Here is a 7756-nt window from a genome sequence, read left to right as displayed (position 1 = left end):
CAAGCATTTATAGGAAAATGCTAAGCAGGCTCATGATGACCCATTATTAACAGCCTAAAATTTTTCAACATTTAGGGTGACCAGATGTAGTAAATAAAAATACAGAATGCCTAGTTAAATTTGAATTTCAGATAAACAACAAATAGTTTTTTAATACAAGTATGTTCCATGCAATGTTTGGGACAAACTTACAGCAAAAAATTATTCCTCCTTTAAAATTCAAATTTAACTGGGAGTCCTGTGTTTTATCTGGCAACCCTACAATACATTGGTATGAAACCAGTTTTAGAATTATATTGCTAGTTTGATTGATTGGCTTATTTTGGTGTGTAGAAAGATACAATGATAACTCAAAGGCATAGGGGATTTCTAAACAGTGTGAAAAGTTGAATAGATTTATATATTTATTCTCATAATACTTTCCCTAATTCTGAATAAAATTTTGGGGAAACTTTTTATTTTTATATAATTTCAAATTACATAAATGTTTCCAGGATAGTACAAAGAACTCTTTTACCAGATTCCTTAATTGTTCATATTTGCTTTATCTCTTATGCTTTCTCTGTATACATACACACGTATACTATTTTTCCTCAATCATTTGAAAGTCAGTTACAGGCATTGTGCCCTTTGAACCATGAACACTTCAGTGTGAATAATTTTTTAATGATTTTTTTTCAGGAAAAAAAATCTGGAACTATATAATACTATAAGCCTTAGAATCAGGAATCATTTTGAGTTCCAATCTAAAATTCTTTTTGAGTTTTGTTACCCTTTTAATGCTCGATCTGTATAGTCATAAGGCATATAATTTTTGGTTTTTGTACATGGTGTTCATTTCTTTTTTCTCCTGAAAACTAAACTGTAATTTTTAGTGGTTTTCATTAAGGAAAGACCTTCAGTGATAAAAATATATGAAGGGGTTTAGGAATTTATATCACATGGTAATTGTAGGGAAAAAAGAAACTGTATACCTCAAAGTCATGGGCCCTCTCTGTATGTCTTAGCAGGTATATCATGTTGAGATGTAACATTATTAATAAAGCAGGGTTTATTTATATAATGGCTTAGAAATGCCACTTTATACTACTGTATACTTTTTCTTCTCTATGTCCGTAAGGCCTGGTACAGTGTCAAACACATAGTAGGTGTCCAGTAAATATTCATTGAATGAATGTATGAAAATGTAGTCAGTATATTTAAATTAACAATCACAGAACTAAGTTTCACAATATATGTCCTATTTTCCTTTTCCCCCTCATTTGAATAGGGCAGGAGAAGAAAGATACTAACCTACTATTAAGTCATTATTCTTGGAGACTCAAAGGACTGTGAAGTGAGCGCCAAATATAAACGTATAAGGACATTTGTAGTACTCTGAAAATATGGTAGATGGGTTTAAATGGTTATTTCGCCTGTATACCTCTCTAACTCTCATCTTATGCCCCTGCCCTTTTTTTTTTTTCTTAAACAGCTAATCTTTTTGAAAGAATATTCCTATCTTCACTTTGTCACCCTCCACTTGTTCCTTAACTGAAATTTGGCTTTTGGCTCAGTCGTTCTTAACAATATTGTCCTTTGAAGTCTAAAATCCCAATTCTAAATCCATGGTTTCATTCACAAGCCAGTTCTTACTTGACCTTTTTTTTCTGCATTAGACACTGTTGATAGCCCCTTCTTTAAAAAGCTTTTTTCCCCTGGGTTCCTTATATTTCACTCACTCCTGGGTGCCTCTTTCATTTATTCTTTAAAAGTTATTCCTCAGGCTTTCATTCCTGCTCTCTTCACCACCACCACTTCTCACTCTTGAGTCCTTCCAATTCAATGACCTCTAAATCCTTATCTTTACCCCAGACTTCTCAGTCCATCTGCCTTCTACACATCTTCAATTGGTCATCCCATAGACACCTGTGTGTGTCTTAAAAAGTCATTCTCCCCCAAACCTACTCTTATGCCTGTGTTTCTTCCTTTGGTTAATTTTAGAACCATCATCATTTAAATTCTCTAGGCTCACTTCTCTCCTCCACTTCTCCCCTATCCAGCGGATGTCTAATCTCTAAGGATTTTATCTCCATGTTTCTGATATATCGCTGTCTTTCCATTTTCACTGCTCTTCCCTAAATATGAACCTTTCTCCTTGTCCCAAGCCTGTTTCCTTTCTTCTTTCTTTCGCCCCACAATGCTACCAAAGTGGGCTTTCTAGAAGCACTCTAACAACGTTACTCCCTGCTTAACACACCTCAGAGATTTCATGAGGCTTTAGGAGGAAGCCAAACCCCTTTCCTTGGTGTACAATCTTCTCTGATACGGGTCTTTCTGCTCCCCCGACCCCATGTTCTGCTAAAAACACACAGTTCTTCAGATGCAGCATAGTCAGGCCTCCACACCTTGGTACCTGCTATTCTCTTTCTATCAAGTGCCCTAGCCGTCCTTCCCCGCCTGGAAAATGTCTGTGTATCCTTGCAGGCCCAGCATCAAGCAACACCTCTGTGAAACTGCCCTTGCTCCCTCCAAGGAGGATCATCTAACTTCCTCTTTTGTGTCATCACTGTAATTACAACCTACCTCTATTGTGTCACTTATTGTACTGTATTGTTTTTGTTTTTTAAAGTCTCCTTTACTAGAATGTGAGCTCCTTAAGGGCAGGAAAAGGAACTTTATCCATTTCTGCATCTCCACAGCATAGTTTTTGGCATATGAACACTTAATAAATGTTTATTGAATAAATTGCTTTTAAAGTGACATTCATTATGTTAATGGTCATACCTTCACTCCAAATATTCTTTACAGTGAGAGTCAGTAGACGCCCAAGGATTTGTGGATTTTAGGGGGGGTCAATAAAACTCAAACTGTATTCAAAATTTTGTGTGGTTTTGGCAAGTTATGTAAGGGGCCTATTATGGAAAAATGGTAAGAATTCTTCTTTCAGGGGAAAACATCACTGAAGAATTTCTTGAATAATCAAAGAAGAGCTGCCCAGAATTTTGGGCTAGATAAATTTATACCTGTTTAAGAATCTAAGGGGGAGAGAGACCTTCAAGATGGCAGAGGAGTAAGACACGGAGATCACCTTCCTCCCCACAAATACATCAGAAATACATCTACATGTGGAACAGCTCGTACAGAACACCTACTGAACGCTGGCAGAAGACCTCAGACCTCCCAAAAGGCAAGAAACTCCCCAAGTACCTGGGTAGGGCAAAAGAAAAAAGGAAAAACAGAGACAAAAGAATAGGGACGGGACCTGCACCTCTGGGAGGGAGCTGTGAAGGAGTGAAGGTTTCCACACACTAGGAAGCCCCTTCGCAGGCGGAGACGGCAGGTGGCGGAGGGGGGAAGCTTTGGAGCCACGGAGGAGAGCGCAGCCACAGGGGTGCGGAGGGCAAAGCGGAGAGATTTCCGCACAGAGGATAGGTGCCGACCAGCACTCACCAGCTCGAGAGGCTTGTCTGCTCACCTGCCGGGATGGGAGGGGGCTGGGAGCTGAGGCTCGGGCTTCAGAGGTCAGATTCCAGGGAGAGGACTGGGGTTGGCTGCATGAACACAGCCTGAAGGGGCGAGTGCACCACAGCTAGCCGGAAGGGAGTCCGGGAAAAGGTCTGGAGCTGCTGAAGAGACAAGAGACCATTGTTTCCGGGTGCGCAAGGAGAGTGGATTAAGAGCGCCACCTAAACGAGCTCCAGAGACGGGCGCGAGCTATGGCTATCAGCGCGGACCCCAGAGACGGGCATGAAACGCTAAGGCTGCTGCTGCCGCCACCAAGAAGCCTGTGTGCAAGCACAGGTCACTCTCCACACCTCCGCTCCCGGGAGCCTGTGCAGCCCGCCACTGCCAGGGTCCCGTGATCCAGGGACAACTTCCCCGGGAGAACGCATGGTGCGCCTCAGGCTGGTGCCACATCATGTTGGCCTCTGCCGCCACAGGCTCGCCCAGCACTCCGTACTCCTACCTCCCCCCGGCCTGAGTGAGCCAGAGCCCCCTAATCAGCTGCTACTTTAACCCCTTCCTGTCTGGGTGAAGAACAGACGCCCTCAGGCGACCTACACGCAGAGGCAGGGCCAAATCCAAAGCTGAACCCCCGGAGCTGTGCGAGCAAAGAAGAGAAAGGGAAATCTCTCCCAGCAGCCTCAGGAGCAGCGGATTAAATCTCCAGTCAACTTATGTACCCTGCATCTGTGGAATACCTGAATAGACAACGAATCATCCCAAATTGAGGAGGTGGACTTTGGGAGCAACTGTAGACTTGGGGTTTGCTTTCTGCATCTAATTTGTTCCTGGTTTTATGTTTACCTTAGTATTTAGAGTTATTATCATTGGTAGATTTATTAATTTGGTTGTTCTCTTCCTCCTTTTTTTATTAATATATAGATATATATAATTTTTTCCTTTTTCTCTTTTTGTGAGTCTGTATGTTTCTTTGTGTGATTTTCTCTGTATAGCTTTACTTTTACCATTTGTCCTAGGGTTCTGTCTGTCTTTTTTTTTTTTTTTAGTAAACTTTTTAGCACTTGTTAGTATACTTTTTAGCGCTTGTTTAGCAAGCTACAGTGCTGGACACCCTATGCCAAACAACTAGCAAGACAGGAACATAACCCCACCCATTAGCAGAGAGGCTGCCTAAAATCATAATAAGGTCACAGACACAGACATAATAAGGTCAACCACACCACTGGAGGTGGTCCTGCCCACCAGAAAGACAAAATCCAGCCTCATCCACTGGAACACAGGCACTAGTCCCTTCCATCAGGAAGCCTACACAACCCACTGAACCAACCTTAGCCATTGTGGGCAGACACCAAAAACAACAGCAACTACGAACCTGCAGCCTGTGAAAAAGAGACCCCAAACACAGTAAGTTAAGCAAAATGAGAAGACAAAGAAACACACAGAAGATGAAGGAGCAAGGTAAAAACCCACCAGACCAAACAAATGAAGAGGAAACAGGCACTCTGCCTGAAAAAGAATTCAGAGCAATGATAGTAAAGATGATCCAAAATGTTGGAAATAGAATGGACAAAATACAAGAAACGTTTAACAAGGACCTAGAAGAACTAAAGAGCAAACAAACAGTGACGAACAACACAATAAATGAAATTAAAAATTCTCTAGAAGGGATCAATAGCAGAATAACTGAGGCAGAAGAACGGATAAGTGACCTGGATGATAAAATAGTGGAAATAACTATTGCAGAGCAGAATAAAGAAAAAAGAATGAAAAGAACTGAAGACAGTCTGAGAGACTTCTGGGACAACATTAAATGCACCAACATTTGAATTATAGGGGTCCCAGAAGAAGAAGAGAAAAAGAAAGGGACTGAGAAAATACTGAAGAGATTATAGTTGAAAACTTCCCTAATATGGCAAAAGGAAATAGTCAATCAAGTCCAGGAACACAGAGAGTCCCATACAGGATAAATCCAATGAGAAACATGCCAAGACACATATTAATCAAGCTATCAAAAATTAAACACAAAGAAAAAACATTAAAAGCAGCAAGGGAAAAAACAACAAATAACATACAAGGGAATCCCCAGAAGGTTAACAGCTGATCTTCCAGAAGAAACTCTGCAAGCCAGAAGGGAGTGGCAGAACATATTTAAAGCGATGAAAGGGAAAAAACTACAACCAAGATTACTCTACCCAGCAAGGATCTCATTCACATTCGATGGAGAAATTAAAACCTTTACAGAGAAGCAAAAGCTAAGAGAATTCAGCACCACCAAACCAGCTTTACAACAAATGCTAAAGGAACTTCTCTAAGTGGGAAACACAAGAGAAGAAAAGGACCTACAAAAACAAACCCAAAACAATTAAGAAAATGGTAATAGGAACATACATATCGATAATTACCTTAAGTGTAAATGGATTAAATGCTCCAACCAAAAGACATAGACTGGCTGAATGTATACAAAAACAAGACCCGTATGTATGCTATCTACAAGAGACCCACTTCAGACCTAGGGACACATACAGACTGAAACTGAGGGGATGGAAAAAGATACTCCATGCAAATGGAAGTCAAAAGAAAGCAGGAGTAGCAATTCTCATATAAGACAAAATGGACTTTAAAATAAAGATTATTAGAAGAAACAAAGAAGGACACTACATACTGATCAAGGGATCAATCCAAGAAGAAGATATAACAATTGTAAATATTTATGCACCCAACATAGGAGCACCTCAATACATAAGGCAAATGCTAACAGCCATAAAAGGGGAAATTGACAGTAACACAATCATAGTAGGGGACTTTAACACCCCACTTTCACGAATGGACATATCATCCAAAATGAAAATAAATAAGGAAACACAAGCTTTAAATGATACATTAAACAAGATGGACTTAATTGATATTTATAGGACCTTCCATCCAAAAACAACAGAATACACTTTCTTCTCAAGTGCTCATGAAACATTCTCCAGGATAGATCATATCTTGGGTCACAAATCAAGCCTTGGTAAATTTAAGAAAATTGAAATCATATCAAGTATCTTTTCCGACCAAAACGCTATGAGACTAGATATCAATTACAGGAAAAAATCTGTAAAAAATATAAACACATGGAGGCTAAACAATACACTACTAAATAACCAAGGGATCACTGAAGAAATCAAAGAGGAAATCAAAAAATACCTTGAAACAAATGACAATGAAAACACGATGATCAAAAACCTATGGGATGCAGCAAAAGCTGTTCTAAGAGGGAAGTTTATGGCAATACAATCCTACCTCAAGAAACAAGAAACATCTCAAATAAACAACCTAACCTTACACCTAAAGCAATTAGAGAAAGAAGAACAAAAAAACCCCAAAGTTAGCAGAAGGAAAGAAATCATAAAGATCAGATCAGAAATAAATGAAAAAGAAATGAAGGAAACAATAGCAAAGATCAATACAACTAAAAGTTGGTTCTTTGAGAAGATAAACAAAACTGATAAACCATTAGCCAGACTCATCAAGAAGAAAAGGGAGAAGACTCAAATCAATAGAATTAGAAATGAAAAAGGAGAAGTAACAACTGACACTGCAGAAATACAAAGGATTATGAGAGATTACTACAAGCAACTATATGCCAATAAAATGGACCACCTGGAAGAAATGGACAAATTCTTAGAAAATCACAACTTTCTGAGACTGAACCAGGAAGAAACAGAAAATATAAACAGACCAATCACAAGCCCTGAAATTGAGACTGTGATTAAAAATCTTCCAACAAACAAAAGCCCAGGACCAGATGGCTTCACAGGCGAATTCTATCAAACATTTAGAGAAGAGCTAACACCTATACTTCTCAAACTCTTCCAAAATATAGCAGAGGGAGGAACACTCCCCAACTCATTCTATGAGGCCACCATCACCCTGATACCAAAACCAGACAAAGATGTTACAAAAAAGAAAACTACAGACCAATATCACCGCCGAAAATAGATGCAAAAATCCTCAACAAAATACTAGCAAACAGAATCCAGCAGCACATTAAAAGGATCATACACCATGATCAAGTGGGGTTTATCCAGGAATGCAAGGATTCTTCAATATATGCAAATCAATCAATGTGATAAACCATATTAACAAATTGAAGGAGAAAAACCATATGATCATCTCAATAGATGCAGAAAAAGCTTTCGACAAAATTCAACACCCATTTATGATAAAAACCCTCCAGAAAGTAGGGACAGAGGGAACTTACCTCAACATAATAAAGGCCATATATATGAAAAACCCACAGCCAACATCTTTCTCAAGGGTGAAAAAC

The sequence above is a fragment of the Balaenoptera musculus genome, chromosome 2, assembly GCF_009873245.2.
Source record: "Balaenoptera musculus isolate JJ_BM4_2016_0621 chromosome 2, mBalMus1.pri.v3, whole genome shotgun sequence".
NCBI classification, from domain to species: Eukaryota; Metazoa; Chordata; class Mammalia; order Artiodactyla; family Balaenopteridae; genus Balaenoptera; species Balaenoptera musculus.
The sequence above is the reverse complement of the archived record's forward strand: the minus strand, read 5'-3'. Positions refer to the sequence as shown.